Source organism: Haemaphysalis longicornis, unplaced genomic scaffold (genome assembly GCF_048455015.1).
Source record: "Haemaphysalis longicornis isolate Haplotype H1 unplaced genomic scaffold, Haemaphysalis longicornis Haplotype H1 scaffold_5, whole genome shotgun sequence".
Taxonomy (NCBI): domain Eukaryota; kingdom Metazoa; phylum Arthropoda; class Arachnida; order Ixodida; family Ixodidae; genus Haemaphysalis; species Haemaphysalis longicornis.
The window spans coordinates 195,222,761-195,238,739 of NW_027526385.1; the positions used below are offsets into that span (position 1 = coordinate 195,222,761).

The window sequence follows — 15,979 nt, forward strand, 5'->3', positions numbered from 1 at the left end:
TGTGCAGCGAAATCTGCAGCTGAGCATGATTTGCTGGTCGGTGGCTGTCTTGTGGGTGTGCTTGGCGAGCGACGTCCTGCTGGCGGGTCGCTTCGGCTAGGTGTACTGGCATCATTTGACGTCGGTAAAATCTTGGGGTATCGTGGCATAAAACACTTTCGTGTTAAAATATCAAACACGAAAACAAACAACCCAAAGTATAACGTACTGTTTAGTTCTAAAGGTTGCTTCCCCGCAAGAAGAGCCTGCGTGCAGGGGTGCACCCTTTACAGGCTGCTTGCTTCGTTGTACTGGCGTCGTTTCCGTTACGAATATGACGTCAGCAAAATCATTGCGCATCCTGGAATGAAACACTGTCGTGTTAAAAAACCCGAATTGCAGAAAGGTTTTACAAAAAAACTTCCCCAATTACCATTTTAAGAAATACCACTTTGTTTTTACCCCCCTTTTTTAAAAAATATAAAACCCGAAAACGAACAACTGTACATATATGGGCAGGAGTGATGTAATGCGGGGCAGTGCTAAAAACATTGTTATCGTTATTTTAACCAGATGTTAGCATTCAATTGATACAATCAAACAAAACTACAGGCCCCTCCTACAATCGCCCCGTCGTCTTTCTTGGCGGTAACTTTGTTCGGTGACCGCCAATTGCACAAACAAGATGCCGTGACGTCATAGAAAAATTGCTGGAAACTGGCTAGGCCGCCACCGCTGTTGGGTATGTTTTCTCTAATATTTCAATTATTTGTTTGAAGTTTGCATTAACATTGGCATAATCTTCATCGGGACATCGCAGTCTTTTCAATGAACTGAACTTGTATTTTGTCCTCATGGCCCTTTTAATAAGGGAACTCAACGTAAGTGCCAACGTTGTGTGCAAATCTTCGCAGGTTCCTCAAGTCCAAAGTCCACAACCCTGGCTTCCAGCGGACTTGGCTTCGGGCGAACTGCGGTGTCGCACTTGCCTTGCACCCTTCCTGGCCACCCGGTCAAGACCGCCAAAGCGATCTATTTTCCTTTATCCTTCGGTCGGAGGGTGCCATAAATTTTCATTGCCGGTGACGATGGCTGCAATGTCCACGTTGGCATGGACCATTTTTTGTACACGCCGAATGCGCGGCCATTTCGAAGGTGTTCAAAGCAAGGCTTTGTGAGGTCCAGCTAGCATTTCGTGCTGGTTGATGCCTGAAAGCTTTGAGTGGGTAGCCTTTTCCGGAATGGTTGCGTGGCATTCGTATGAAGTGTGTGTGTGTCTGTGTGTGTTAGCTTTGAAAGCTGTGTGTTCAGGCTTTGTTGCATTAGTGGTGGTGGCGGTGGCTGCCAGTCTCCAACTTGGAGATAATAGCAAGATTGCGAGGTAATCAAGAGCTTAAATGTCAGGGCAGCCAATGGTGTAGCTGGAATGAGCAGGGCAAATATGATAGCAGAGTAGCCGACTGAGTTTTTTTTTGTTTTTTTGTTTTGGTGATTCATGAAGTCGGAGTTGTCTGATCTACGGACTTAGAGGTACTACTAAGACCTGCTTGGTACCCTTGTATTTTTTAATTTTTTTCCCCCAATAGAATTCTGAGAAATCAGTTGACTAGAGTGGTGTTTTTAGCTGCACAAGGAAAGGTCATTTTGATTAAAAGTATTTTTTTTTATTGTTACAATTTCTCAGAGAGCTTCACTAGGGATTGTACAGAGGCAAGGATTTGCTGACCACAAACTTAAACTACGTCAGTAAAATATTTTGTGTATTACTCTGAAGTTGATTTTTGTTTTTGTTCGTGAACTCCAACATAATTTCCCAAGAAGACATTTATTGAATCACGTTGCTTGACAATGCGGCAAATCTCAAATCTGCTGGGGAAGGCTCTGCTGTCAAACGCGGTTGGCAGTCGGAGCTTGAAAAGTTGCTAAAGTATTGTTGACCAAACCTACCAAAGACATCATTCCTGCTCGTTACATTCCTAGTCATTACATGCATTACAATGTCTAGTCATTACATGCGGATATAATGATAATGGTTGTCCGCGATGTAGGAGCAGTTTGAAATGTCTCTACTTCTGGCCAAAGGAGGGCTGTTTCATCAAAGTTAACAAATTTGTTCTCGACTGCAAAGGGATTATCATCATCCATGACACCATTGGTCCATCCAAAGGGACAGCCATATCAGAGTAACAATGATGGAAATTTTAGCCCAAATTTCAAACAATTAAAATAGAAAATAAAGGGGACAGAAAAGTGGCAACTTGGTCCCACTTTTTTTTTTTGCAGATTACTCCAGCTGGTAACTACAATTACACGATTCTAGTAGTGCCTGTCATTGTGTTTGATAGCACAACTCCATTTTTGTACCTCACCAGTGATGTCGCTGCTGATGTTATGTGGCGGGAAATTTGAATGCTTTGTTGATATTTGTGACCATCTTTTTTGTCAGCTTTTTTGGCATGCTGCCATAGGCTAGTTATTTCAAAGAAAGCAAGGATGTATGTTGTCTTCCTTGTCCCCTTAACGGACAACAATGTCCTTCAAGAAGTCATCCTTGTATTGACTGCAAGGGCACGTCTTGAATCCTTCAGCATACCGTGCTTGTCAGCATTAAGAACATGGCAGGCGTAATGGTCTGGTGTGTGTTACTTCAGGGATTGAATCCCACAGGCATAGTACCTGCAATGAAATGCCTACTCCACTACTTGGGTTGGAAAATTGAAACTACATCACCGCCCTTTTAAGGTTCGAAACATGTACACTGAGTAAGAAAGCCTGTCCTGCAAGTTGTGCATTGCAAAATGGCATTGTCAGGAACAATGTCCTTTACATCACAGTTTATCCTCCTCTGCACTCACAGTCTTTGCTGGTGAATATGAACTGGGCTTTGTGATTGTGTAGTGTGCGGAGTGTTCAAAAGAAATGCCGGTGTTTTGGATCTCGTGGGAGCCTTGCTGTACATTCCTCACCTGTTGAGTGCCAATAATTTTGACCTCAGCTTGACAATTCAATGGAAACGGTTGTCCTCAGTGCGTCAGCTGTGGCCCAGAAACACTGCTGATTCCTGACCACTGGATTGCCATGGTAAAAACGTCCGGACAAATACCGGAAAATACCGTTATTTCCATCTTTTTGAGGAAACAGCAAAAATGTGTTTCTAATGCACATTTTTGAAAACATATCGGTGATTGAGAAAAACTGTCAGAATCTCACTTCCCAGCTTGGCAATTGCAGTACGTAATGAGCAGTTGAAAAACCAAAATGATTTTCTTAATGCCTGCACTTCTGCCCGTGACATTTAGAATAAGCTGCTGTAAAACGTGATGGGATGTAAGTTCATTAAAACAAATTGCACCGCACTTCTCCACCTGGTCAAAGGAGCCGTGACGACAAATACAACTTTGTTCCATTTGAAAGAACCAGCCTCACTCAGCTACATTCCAGCTACAAAATGCCTTTTTAAACTGAAAAAAAAAAATGAAGGAAGCTCCTACGAACGCGCAAGACTTGGAGGTAGGAAATCTGTACACAGCCTTCACGAACATCATGGCGGTTTAAGACCACAAGTGCAGCCGATTTGCTTCTTCTTCGCTGCCACAACGACCTTTACGCCATCATTGTTGCTATGAGTGTGAGCTTCTTTCTTTGGAAGTGATAATCATTGGACATCACCTTCGAGGGGTGTATGCTATGATGAGTCTTTCTCGTTCTGAGCAAGCGTTGCCACCACTGATCTCCACTTAGTTGCTGGATGGCGCTTCGCCGCTGTCGCGGCCGGGCGCGCGCACGGCCACCGGAAGTTCTACGGCTCGTCCCGGAAGTCGGGCGTCTGCTATGCTTTTCAACCGCGCTGATAAGCGTCCCGATTGGCGGATTTTGGCATTTTGTTCTCACTTTATTGCATTTTGGCTATACACATTGCGTTCAGATCGCAACATATGCTATACTGAAATATGCGACGTTAATATGAAGCAGAATTTAATTGCAAAGGAGAACGAAAATGTCACTTGGGTCTTGGTTTGAGAGACGACGCAGCTGTAACGGGATTTATGCTAGAAATTTATGCTAGGGATTTATGCTAGAAAGAAAACAACGTGGGCACGGCGTCAGGCTGTAGCCGAGTTCGTGCGCCCGTTCTGTCAAAACAGTTGTCAGTAAAGTGGTAACTGCAGAGCCTGCTGCCTGGGGATGGAGAGCACACGGGCACAGTTAACCACGGTTAAGCAAACCGTGGTTAGACAAAACCCGCAGTTTGCTGCATTACACGACAGACGAAACTGCGGTTACGTCGCTAACCATGGTTAGCCCAAACTGAGCAAGTTGGCACCTCAGTTCGGTCACGCTAACCGCACTTTCTGCAGCCGCAGTGCTCAAAATCGCACAATTCAGTTCGGACGCAAGTGGCGGCGCATCAGCGGAAGCGAAAAAAAAATCACCTGGCGTTCGGAAGAGACAAAGGTTCTCAAATAGCAGGCGCCCAAAAGCTGTCCCCAAGACGCGCTTACGTTCTTTGCATCGCTCTCGCAATCAGCGCGACTGCCCGTCAGCAGCGGCTCGTTTCCCGATCCGCCCGATCAACTACGACAAACGCCGTGCTAAATTTGTAAATTCCGCGCGTCGTCCGCCAGAAATGGATATAGCAGGCAATCTTGAAGCGTTTTCAGCACACGGAAACGATCGGCGCGCGCGTCGGCCGTGCCTGTAAACACGCCGGCGCGCCTGCCCGCACGGCACTGCTTGCGGCCCGAACCATCCCAGACCACGGCAGCAACAGCTTATCGCATCGCCGCTCTTCGAAATCAATCTGATCGCGGAAAAGAACTTCCGCATTCGAGAAAATGAATGTTAGTGCGGTGAAAAATTGTGCTATGGATTGTAATTCGCAGTTGTAGAGATAGCGGTGGTCAAATATCTACCGCGATGCTAAGATGAAAATTCCCAACACCGAACAGACCTATGCAAACCAAGCCGGTTGCGAGCTGTTGGGGAAGCCCCTCTTCTCGCCGCGCACGAGTGCGTTGCGTTTGTGTCAGAAGCGAATGCTTTAACGATATTTCTTTTTGTCTACACTGCTTCTCTTTTTTTATCGTGAAGTTAAGAGTGTGGTAATTTATTTTTGTTGCGCTCATAATCAAGTGACTGCGGTTACCAAACTTGCAATTTCGCGTGCAACATCCAAAACCGCAGTTGGCGATAACCGCGGTTTAAGTTTAGTAACCACGGTTAAACTTAACTGCGGTTACTTTCGCCGTGTAACTAGGGTATAAGTTTGCCACCCAACGCCGGTATAAATCCGGCTTAGAGCGAGGGAATCTGCGTAACAAGAGCCCCAGCTTAAAAACGACACTGATATGACATTTGCGTTTCGCCGCGTATCACGCACATCGTTCAGAATATTGTAATACTTCCAAGTAGAACGTCTTCCCAGACGACTTCTCTGGTCTGCTTGTGCAGTTTACGGCGCAACAAGCAGGCATTTTTGGCGAAATGCGTGCGAAACCAGCCCATGCGTAGCATGCGCTATGCTGGAACGGCCCGACTTCCGGGACGAGCGCTCGAACTTCCGGCGGCCGTGCGCCGGAGAGCTCGAAGCGCCATCCAGCAACTCTGGTGGAGATCAGTGGTTGCCACGATTATGGCGGACGATGGAGGGTTTCTTTTTTTTTTTTTTTTGTCCATTCTTGGCCCTAAGTGGGCATGCTTGGCTTGATGAACGTGCGTCGGGAACACTGGGTGGTCGTCAGGGGGCATGCACACACGAGAGCGCTAAGCATTTTCTTGGTTTTGTTAACTGCCCGATGGTTGCCGCATAGCCCGCGCTCAAGTGCACGCACTCGGCAATTGCTTGGTAGTTTCAACTGTGGACACGAAGAAATTACAATTTGCTGAACAGCTTTGCTGTAAAAAAAATGCATGAAATATTAAATAAGTTTGAAATTTTACTCTACAGAGACGTAGTATGGGGCAGCACTGGAAGTATGGTTATTGGTGTGCTAACTGCACAATAACCTGCAAGTGATGCGGTCAAATAGAACTAGAGGCTTCACTGCAACTTCCCAGCGTTACCTCCTGGTGGTGGCTGAGGTCGTTGGCCACCTATTGATGTCAGAGAGAAATCACCGGAAACAGGCCATTGCTTTATCTCTCTTCATTAGTACAAATCTAGCTAAGTTGTGCAAGTTTGCGATAAAATTGGCGCTGTTTTCATCGGGATAAACTGTTCTTTTGAATGAAACAAACTTTTATATTGTTTTCATGGCCGCTTTAACACCAGGTGGCTGCAACTAGCCACAGGCGAAGGTGCAGTGAGTAAATGATTGCAATTTCATGCTTGTCACATGCTTGGCGGCAGATAGTCAACTATGTTTCTGATTCACAACAGCTTTGAGTTCTGGTCATTTTGTTCCTTTTGTCACTGCTGTTTTTGAAGCCGGAAAAGATGTCGTTAATGCTGTTTCAATGTGCCTGCTAGCCAGCCAGTAAGCAGGTGTACATAACAGCTTTGTAAGTGAAACAGTGTTGCTTGCGTTAGATCTGGATGTTCTTTGTTGGTTGAAATGTGTAAAAAAGTCTGGGAAAGTGTGAAAATGTATGTGCACTGTGGTTATACAAACAAGACACGAAAGCTGAGGTATCTTGTGTGAAATGGTACAAATTAAACAGTAAACTCTCATCGTTACAATGAAGCCCTCGAAACAGAAGACTGACTTTCACGAGTTTTAATTCGCTAAAAGTGATATGGGTTTCTAATAATGCACTGGAGTTGGGACCGTGAAAAACTTAGAATAAAGTGGAAATTTGGGTGAAGCGATGTTATTATAACGCGGGTTAGCTACATTTCAGGAATTTATTCCTCTTTGCAATGCAGTTTCCCTGCTATTTTTTTTTACATATTGTTCTTTTTGCATGGCCTCTGGCTCCCTCATTGGGCAGACTGCATGAAGTGTGTTTTTGTAGGTGCGTTCTTTTTATCCGAGTTCTTTTTTTTTTTTTTGCTTTCACTTAGTACAGCCTGCATATTTCGGAACATTTAATTTTCTTAATTTTCAAGTTTTCACTTTTCTGGGCATAGACTGGGCATTAGTGCAGAGGCAGATCTTGGGGTTGAACACTCCTTGCTTCAAAGCGGCTTCAAAAATAGTGCTGCCAAGCATGCATTGTTTGCCCTTGCCAACCCTTGCTCACGCTATAGGCCCCCTTCCACATTCTAAGGGGTCAGTCTTGACCAGCTTATGCAGTCTTACCACGCTACATGACGGTTGTGCCTTCTTTCTCCTTTCTTTCTTTCATTTGCACAGCGAGGGATTATCTTGCATATGCTTTTTTTAATGACAACTTGTTTCCACCATTTAATGTCTTTGCAGTCGTTGAAAGTGCGGAGTTGTTTTGACATCATCTTTGCAGTATTGCAGCTCGCGCTTGTTACTGCTTTTCTTTTTTCTTCTGAAACGTTTTGGCGAACAGAAATTGGTGTGCAATGTTTATACTGAGCTTGCGGATGCTGACCTCCTTTACCTTAACTATTTTCGATGTTGCAGTGTGAACTTGTACTTCGTACACTTTGATCTCACTTTTGGGTAGATATTATTCTGCTACCAATATGTGCACATTCCAAATCCACAGCCGGGTGTTTCCACATAACATCTTCGCCTTTTTAAATTCACTCCATTTTTCTGGCGGTTGAACCCGTGGGATTTTCTGTAGTGGTTAAAAACTCAACATCAGGGTGCCAGTCTTCCCTAGTCTGCTGTACTGAATCTCGCGTCCATTTGTTTACCATTGCTGCCAGCCTCGATTGTCAAGTGTGATCGTTTTTGGTTGGTGAGGACAGATGGCATGTACCAAAGCTAAGCGTTGTGGCTAAACGCATGCTTCTATGGCCTGTGCGCGATATGGACATTTTTGACGTACCCCAATGTTGCCGGGCTGTCTAAATATCTCTAGTCTTATCTTTTTCTAGTCACTGGGGCATGGTTGCACTGTGTGGCAGATTGTCAGTTGCATTTTTTCAGTGTGCAAGAGTCTCGGGACACCCTTGCTTCTCTACGTTGTGTAAAAGTACCGTGAGAGACAACAGGGAACCTTGCTTTAATGACTGGGCATTAGTGCAGGGGCAGATCTTGGGGTTGAACACTCCTTGCTTCAAAGCGGCTTCAAAAATAGCGCTGCCAAGCATGCATTGTTTGCCCTTGCCAACTCTTTCTCACGCTATAGGCCCCCTTCCACATTCCAAGGGGTCAGTCTTGACCAGCCTCTGCAGTTCTACTACGCTGCAGTTCTGTGTGACGGGAAACGTAGTTTCGGTGCACTGAAATTTGGCTTATAAGGCCGATGTAAAATTACCCGCTCGTTTCTTAAATCTTGCTATGTGGCAAAGGTCCCTGTGATGCGTAGTTTCATACTAGTGTAAATGAAATGAAACAAATGAAACTAGAGGGAAATTTACTCCACTGTCTAGGGGAGCTGTGTTTCAGAGAGCGCTCCGTCGTGTACCGGGCACACACACACCACTTATCCTTAGTATGGCTCATAAACAAGCTGGAAAGTTACCTCTGACTCCAAAAAAAGAACAATTTATTGTAAAAGAGTATTTGAGTGTGGTGAGTTATTATAAAAATAAAGTTCCAACAAGATTTATTTCTATCCCCCCCCCCCCCCCCCCCTGATTGTCTTATTGCCTTTTCACAAAACATAGCAAAGCACATTGCCTGTGAAATGACAAGGCTTTGGGTTTCATGCTCAGGCGTATCTTTGCACAGAATTTGACTGCTTGAGCCCACATAAGGACTCGCACTTCTCACTGGAAAAAAAACAAAAAAAAAAACAGCTGACCTGAGTTATTGATAATTCTTTACATTTCTGATGCCGTAGGGCTGTTATGAGACCGCATTGAGTTGGTGGTGCGTTCTTAGCTTCCCGTTAGTTTCTGTACCGTAACGATGTGTTAATCGCATCGATGTGAAAAACATTTTCTCAAGTTTGAACCCCGTTGACATCATTTGAAAAGTGTTGTCCTTTTTTTTTTTAGTCATCTAGCCTAATCAGGTGCAGTCCGCACAAATGTTGACATTTTTGTTGCATTGCTTTCACAGGCTCCTCTCTTGACGAAAGCAAAGCTGAATGTTTTCTTAATGTTTTCTGCAAACATGTTTTCAATTACCAAATGACAGTACTTTTATGCCATAAACTACGCATTTTAAGCCAAGCATTTGTTCGATATGTAAACTTTGAATCAAACCAACAATGGCGGAGGGTTTTTATATTAAAATGGTGTGTCTAGTTAGTTACATCAGGCAGTGCTGTTTCGTACTTTTGGTTTTGGCGTCTGAAGTCTAATCTCGGCAGGGCAAGGAATACAGCTTTTCTGTCATGTGCGGGATTAGCGTTGGTAGTTCAGTTGGTGTGGTAGTGTGTATTGTTTGCAGACATAAAGCGCCCGCAGCAAAATTGTGATGTTTGGGAATATTTAAAATAAAATATCGCTCAATGCAATGCACAACAAAGCTTTATGAGACCAATTTATGCTGTTGTTTCGGGCATGCATTCCCAACTGGAGAATTAGCAGGCGGGCAACGTTTTTTTTTTTTTTTCAATTCGCTGCTGAAGGTAGTGCGCTTGTTACTTGCACAGTGTTGACCGATTTCAAGGGCAGAAGATATTTGCACTAATTACAGTTGGGCCTTAGAAAGCGCAGCTCTAATGCACCCGAAAGCGTGAGATGTAAAATACGTGCGTGTCCTCACAACTTAAATGCTGTGAAATTGTTTAAAGCTAATCTGTCGTTGACGGAGTTTGGGGAAGCATTGGTCATTCAAGGTGTCGTGGTCATGACGTCTGAATAGTTATGAGCCCTGCAAGCATGACTGCTACTGCGAGAGGATTTACGACATCAGCATTGCAACCACACTAATCCGAGCATTCCAGTGTTGTTAACGCAAATGTTTTCTAGTCGTCTGCGCAGTGGTTTCGCCAGTGTGTCATTTTTATCAGTCATATGCTGCCCGAAAAACCTCTTCTATGTGTTGTTCTGCTTGTTTTGCCTTGTGTTGGCTGGTTTGTTCGAAGGAGTGTTACTGCTAGTTGACTGAACTAAGACAAAGAAGACATTAAACGCTTGTGGTGGTTGAAAAGCCTGTTTATTTTTTAAATGGTTTATCAATTGTTTCTGTTGCTTTGTGTGCGAAGTTTGTGTCCTAAGACTTTGTGACTGCTGTGTGGGCTGCTTTGTTCAAAAGATTGTTAGTACCAGTGTCCAAGCCCTATAGACAGAGCAGATGTTAAATTCTTATTGCATTTGAAAAGCTTTCTTACTTTTTTTTAACAATTTCATGAGTACACGCGTCTCAATTTTCTCCAGTGTGGTTCACGTGTGCTGACTGCTTTGATTGCTTTGCGGGTAAAGTTTGTTGTGAGAGCTTTTGTCTGCATATATGTGCACTGCACGTCATTCTAGTCTGCGCGTTATTTTTTACACTCTATGTACGATGTTCTTTTGTTGTATCACTTGTGCTGTTGAATGGCTGTTGACTTTCATGCCTCTAGTCTGCGGCAATTGAACATGGCCTCCGTGAAATGGCTGATGCTTGTGGTATAAATAAACGCACGTTTCATAATGTTGTGTGCTCATTTTGGCTTCAGTTGACAAAGAAGAAAAGCGATCACATGTAGGTGCTGAGATTTTCAATGATATAATTTTGCATGGGGTCTTCGACTTTCGCACGACACTTGTGCAGTGGGTAGTGATCTGTGTGCACTGGCTGTCATGAGCCCATTGTCGATTTATCGCTCGTTCGTTGCTGTCATAATGATGCCAATGCTATCTCATGGGATAACAAATTAATTATATTATGCGCAAGATTTCGTTTAAGGAGGCGGGGGAGGGGGGGTTCTTCCCCTCTGAATCAAGAAAAAGTGAAAGAAGAATGTAAAAATATAAAACTTTAAAAATGTCAAAACAAGAAAAGATTAGAAGGTGTAGCAAAATATTCACTTACAATGCACAAAAACTTCAGAGTGATGCCGTACTGCACATAACTTTGCAATTGTTTTGTTCATTTTTTAACCCAGTGAAATTGCATACTAGCTAACCACTACGGTGAGGGCATAAATTGCAGGCAAACACGGTTCACATGTAGCTTGTCACTCAAAAATAATTGTTGATAGTTGTTGTTTGATAGCGGGCAGAGTTAGTGGCCTCAACCATTTCTTTGCACCCTCCCTTGATGGAAGAATTTTTGAGACCCCTGCATGCTGTAATGTCTGATACTGAAAATGTAAGAGGGTTCACGTTTTTGCCACAACTCCCCCACCCTCTCCACCCCACGATGCACACCACTTCGTGGATGTAAGTGTTTCTCTTGACCGCATATGCCAGTCATTTCACGGGAAACATGACTAACAGCTTACGCAGCAAAAACTGGCCATATCTTTTGTATCTTCCTAAAGCGTTGCCAAGGCTTACACTTGCTTCTTAGCCTAAGGCTAAGAAGCAAGTGTAAGCCTGTGACACGAAGTACGGCAAAAGCTTTCAGGCATACAATCTGCCTTCAACACAGTTGCCTCTAACATGTTGAGTCATGACTGTAAGAAGGAAATGGCTTGGAATTGCATCCGGCACTACCATCAGCTTCTTGAAGAATATACAAACAGCAACCATAGAAAAGCAGTGAATTGTGGCAGAATTGAAGACAGATGATTAATGAGCGCTTTGAACATAGTGGACACTGGTGGACAAACATACATTATATGCGGCACGCAATGGAGGGCAGGCCAGATATTGAACTGCACCGGACTTCTAAAGCAATTGGATGAAATATAGAACCATCTCGTTACCTTCTGTGAGCTTATTTGCTTTGATGGCAACCAGAAAACAATATTCATTGCATTAACTATGTGTTGTTTGTTTGATGATGTAGGAAGGTAGTTCAATTGGTAAAAATAGTGAGGCTGTACGTGCTGTGGTGTGAACAATGTGAATGACAATGCACAGACTGCAACCGACAGAGATTTTGTGGGAGTTTGATTTCATGACCAACAGCGAGTATATGTTCGCAAGCTTGACACCCATAATCTGCACACATGCACAGTACATTTATTGAGGTAGAGTGGATTTGCAAGCACACACAACTAAATGTGCCTGGTTACACTGTTCCTTCGAGGCCATTCACTGTGAATCTTTCAAACTTTTCACGCTGACCTTGACAGTGCCGAAATTACTGCACCCAAGTGACATATGCTGGAATAAATTTTTGTGGGGCTTGGTCAGTAATGGAGTATCAGAGCTGCATAGGGCACCTAGTAAACATCAAAATTGCGAGTCGTTTTGCAGGTATTTGGTAGAGAGAGAATATACATATTTTTATTTATCAAGCAGAGGCTGATGTGCGGGCCTCGCCCACACCAGAGTTTTCTCGGGTATTTACCCTGAATACGTGTTCAAAAATAACCTGCATACAAAGACTACTACTGCTACTACACTAAAATTGCAATGTCATCATGACTACATCCCTTTTTGTTGAATTTATACAAATCTAAAGTTTTTCTAGTTTTTAAATCGTCGATTAGGCAAGAACTACGGGCACGCGAGGGTTAAAACGTTTTAGGCGGTTCCACCTTTGGCCACTAGGGGACCTTTCCTCGGCTCGTCTCGCAACGTCCGGCAACAACAGCTGGGAGGCGGGATAAACTCGTTCGGTATGGCTTCGTTCAACGGTTCTCCTAATCAGGCGCGTTCTGCGCAAAAGTGTGCCGTTTACTCGAGTACTGGTATGTCTGCAGCGGAAAATGGCTCCACGAGCACTACGCGAGAATTGCGGCGGTCGGCAGAGAACCCAATCACAACCCGTGCGAGGAAATCGCTGAAACCTTTTCTTCAACACGCGTCCTGCCTTGAAGCTGCTCCGAAACTAGCCCTATGTAGGGAATGCCGGATGGCACGAGACAAGAAGAAGAAGGCATGGCCACACGTGTGCCGCTTTGTTGAGTTCCGGAAATTGCGGTACGACAAGGATGGCATAGTTCGAAGTTGCGGATTCTCCGTGTCGACGGACGCTACACGAGAGGACTTGAAGATGTTCTTTCCTTCGTTGGAACGCCCGCCCGAAGGCCTAGACGTGACCACTGCAGTATTCATACTGTCCCAGGTATGCGGCCAGTTCTCCGCCATCGTCAGCAAAGAACGGGAAGGCAAGTTTCTGCACGCGGGCGACGAAGGCGTTGCGTGGAAGCACATCTTACAGGGTGTTCGCGAAATGTGCGATGTCTGCGACACCACTCTGTTCAACATCCACTGGGTGTGTGGAGAGTGCGGCTTCGCCGTGTGCATCGACTGTTACAAGGCGAAGAGAAACGGTACAGCGCCGGCTGAGGACTCGCCCTGGAGCACCAAAGACGAGTTCCAGTGGTTCCTGTGTGCCGACCGGACGCCTCATCAAGTGGACAAGCTGATGATGACCGAGATCATACCAGGCGTGGCTCTATGGGACGTTTATCAGGAGTTGCAGCGGATATGCCTCAAGTGGAACATACCGAGCCAGTGCAGATGTGGCGTGGGAACCTGCAACTGCCCCAAGCGTCCCACTCTGGGTCCGTGTAAGGCACTCATGAGTCAAGTGTTCACATCCCTCTCACCGGAAAGAGAATGCAGCGCAGTGAAGGAAGAGTCCCGGCGTGCTCCTGAACGCAGTGAGCAGCTTTTCGCCGACGCGCCTCCGGGCGGAGCGGGCAACAACGTCTATGGCGCGTTCGGCGTCGGCTCCCTCATGTCGTCCCTGGCAAACGTGACACTTGACGACTCGAACAAGGAGGACGACGACTTTGACGCAATGAGAGAGCTGCTGGGTTGCCGAATCGGTAGTGACGCCCTGAAGCCGACGTCCGTGGAGCAAGTGATCAACGAACACGTGCGCGAGTTGGCGCGTACTGGTCACGGCTTTCATGACGTACGAAAGGGCCGCCGGGGCCCACCTGTGCGCGTATCCACGTTGACCACTAGCTCCCGGCACTACACCGCGGTGCGTCACTCCTGGCTCTGCAATGGAAAGCTGCTCGTCCTTCACGAGCCGCGCAACGAGGACAACGCGGCCCTCTTCCAGGAGCAGTGGAGACGGGGGCAGCCCGTGCTGGTCACGGATGTCTGCAAGGAGCTCGACATGGCGCTGTGGCACCCCGACGGCTTCTGTCGCGACTTCGGCGACGTCCGCAATGACCTGGTCAACTGCCGCACAGGCGCCATCCTTAAAAACAAGGCGATGCGTAGGTTCTGGGAGGGCTTCGAGAATTTTGGCAAGCGCATGAAGGACGCGGACGGGGAGGGCATGCTGCTCAAGCTCAAGGACTGGCCGCCGGGCGATGACTTCAGCGACGTGCTTCCCAGCAGGTTCAATGACCTCATGAAGGTGCTGCCGCTGCCCGAATACACGCTTCGCGAAGGAGTCTTCAACCTGGCTGCGCGGCTCCCAGAGTCCTTCGTTCGCCCGGACCTTGGGCCGAAGATGTACATCGCGTACGGCTCTGCGCTCTACCCGAAGAAGGGCACCACCAACCTCCACTTAGACGTCAGCGATGCTGTCAACGTGATGGTCTACGTCGGCATTCCCAAGGACGGCAAGGATGAAGAACACGTCCACGAGGCGCTGAAGGCCATTGACGAGGGCTCGTGCGACAGCCTCATGCGGAAGAGGGCGAGAGAGAAAGGTGCCAAGCCCGGTGCCCTGTGGCACATCTTCCGCGCGCGTGACGCCGACAAGATCCGGAAACTGCTTAACCAGGTGGCCGTAGAAAGGGGTCAGAAGCTTGACCGCCACGACGACCCCATCCACGACCAGAGCTGGTACCTGGACGAAGACCTGCGCGACCGTCTCTACCGGGAGCACGGCGTCGAGGGCTACGCCATCGCCCAGTGTCTCGGCGACGCCGTCTTCATTCCGGCGGGCGCCCCGCACCAGGTGCGAAACCTGCACAGCTGCATCAAAGTGGCCGAGGACTTCGTCTCCCCGGAGAACGTCGCCCACTGCCTCCGCCTCACCGACGAGTTCCGCCGGCTGTCCGACACCCACACCAACCACGAGGACAAGGTCCAGATCAAGAACGTGGTCTACCACGCTGTCAAGGACGCCCTGGCGATCCTCCTGGCTTCCTCTCCTCCAAACGACAACGACGCGAAATGAAGTGTCGCCTGATCAGATGGGAAACGCTAGAAGTCTCCCGAGTGATGCTGGCGTCTCAGTCGCGCGTGTGCGGTCGACATTTCTAGTCTTTCTAGAGCTTTCTCTCTCACATCCAGCCAGCTGCTGGTACGTGCCTTCGCGTTGTGAGTTTATGATTTTATAGATTTTATTCGTGAAAAATGCTACGTAGATATCCTTATTTGTATGTGCAATCAATGCAAAGAAAATTTTAAAATGAACATCCTTTTAATAGTACAGAATCTTAACTATGTTGCCTTTGACGATCCCGTTTAAATGTGAAGTTGTGAACAAAATAAACGAAATCCTTGCTGGTGGATGAAAGAGGACTTTTTTTCAATAAAAGTAGCGACGTGTGCATGACGCCACAACGAATGTGCAACAGCTGGGTGGAGGTCTAGCATTTTCTTTTCTCTGGTACTCTCCTTACTAAATCCACAGCCTCCCCTCTCCGCAGAGTAGCATGTCGTCAAATATCTGAACGTTTTAATCTGATAAAGAGCCCCACTCCCAGCCGGGCGACATACTGGTAATGTTAAAAAAGAAAATATTGGAGCAGCTTTGCACTAGTGGCGCGAAGCGCGGTTATGCTTCGATACTCGCTCAAGTTTTTAGATGCGACGCTGAGAGCATCTCTTGTCGGCGGCCTTGTCCTTCCTGCGTGCGTCCGTCGTCGTCGGCGTCCGCACTCTCCTCCGCTCACCCCCTCTCCTCTCCGATAGCGAACACTCTCTAGCGAGGGGCATTGGATTGGATTAAAGTGGATTGTGTTAGATTGTGTTGCGTCATAGCCGCGGCAGACGCACTGGCGCCGGCGC

At 46.6% G+C, this 15,979-nt stretch overlaps 1 protein-coding gene and 1 pseudogene across 5 annotated transcripts in view; both read left to right on the plus strand.

Moving 5' to 3' along the window:
• Nucleotides 1-10,589, plus strand: part of Pick1 (protein interacting with PRKCA 1) — a 46,698-nt gene extending 36,109 nt beyond the window's left edge. For all 5 annotated transcript variants that reach the window (XM_077671438.1, XM_077671439.1, XM_077671435.1 and 2 more), the window contains one exon: nt 894-10,589. The gene's annotated coding sequence lies outside the window, so the exon portion shown is untranslated. The remainder of the gene's footprint in view (nt 1-893) is intronic.
• A 2,013-nt stretch (nt 10,590-12,602) lies between these two features.
• Nucleotides 12,603-15,490, plus strand: LOC144138923 (lysine-specific demethylase 3 pseudogene; annotated as a pseudogene).
• The last annotated feature ends 489 nt before the right edge of the window (nt 15,491-15,979 follow it).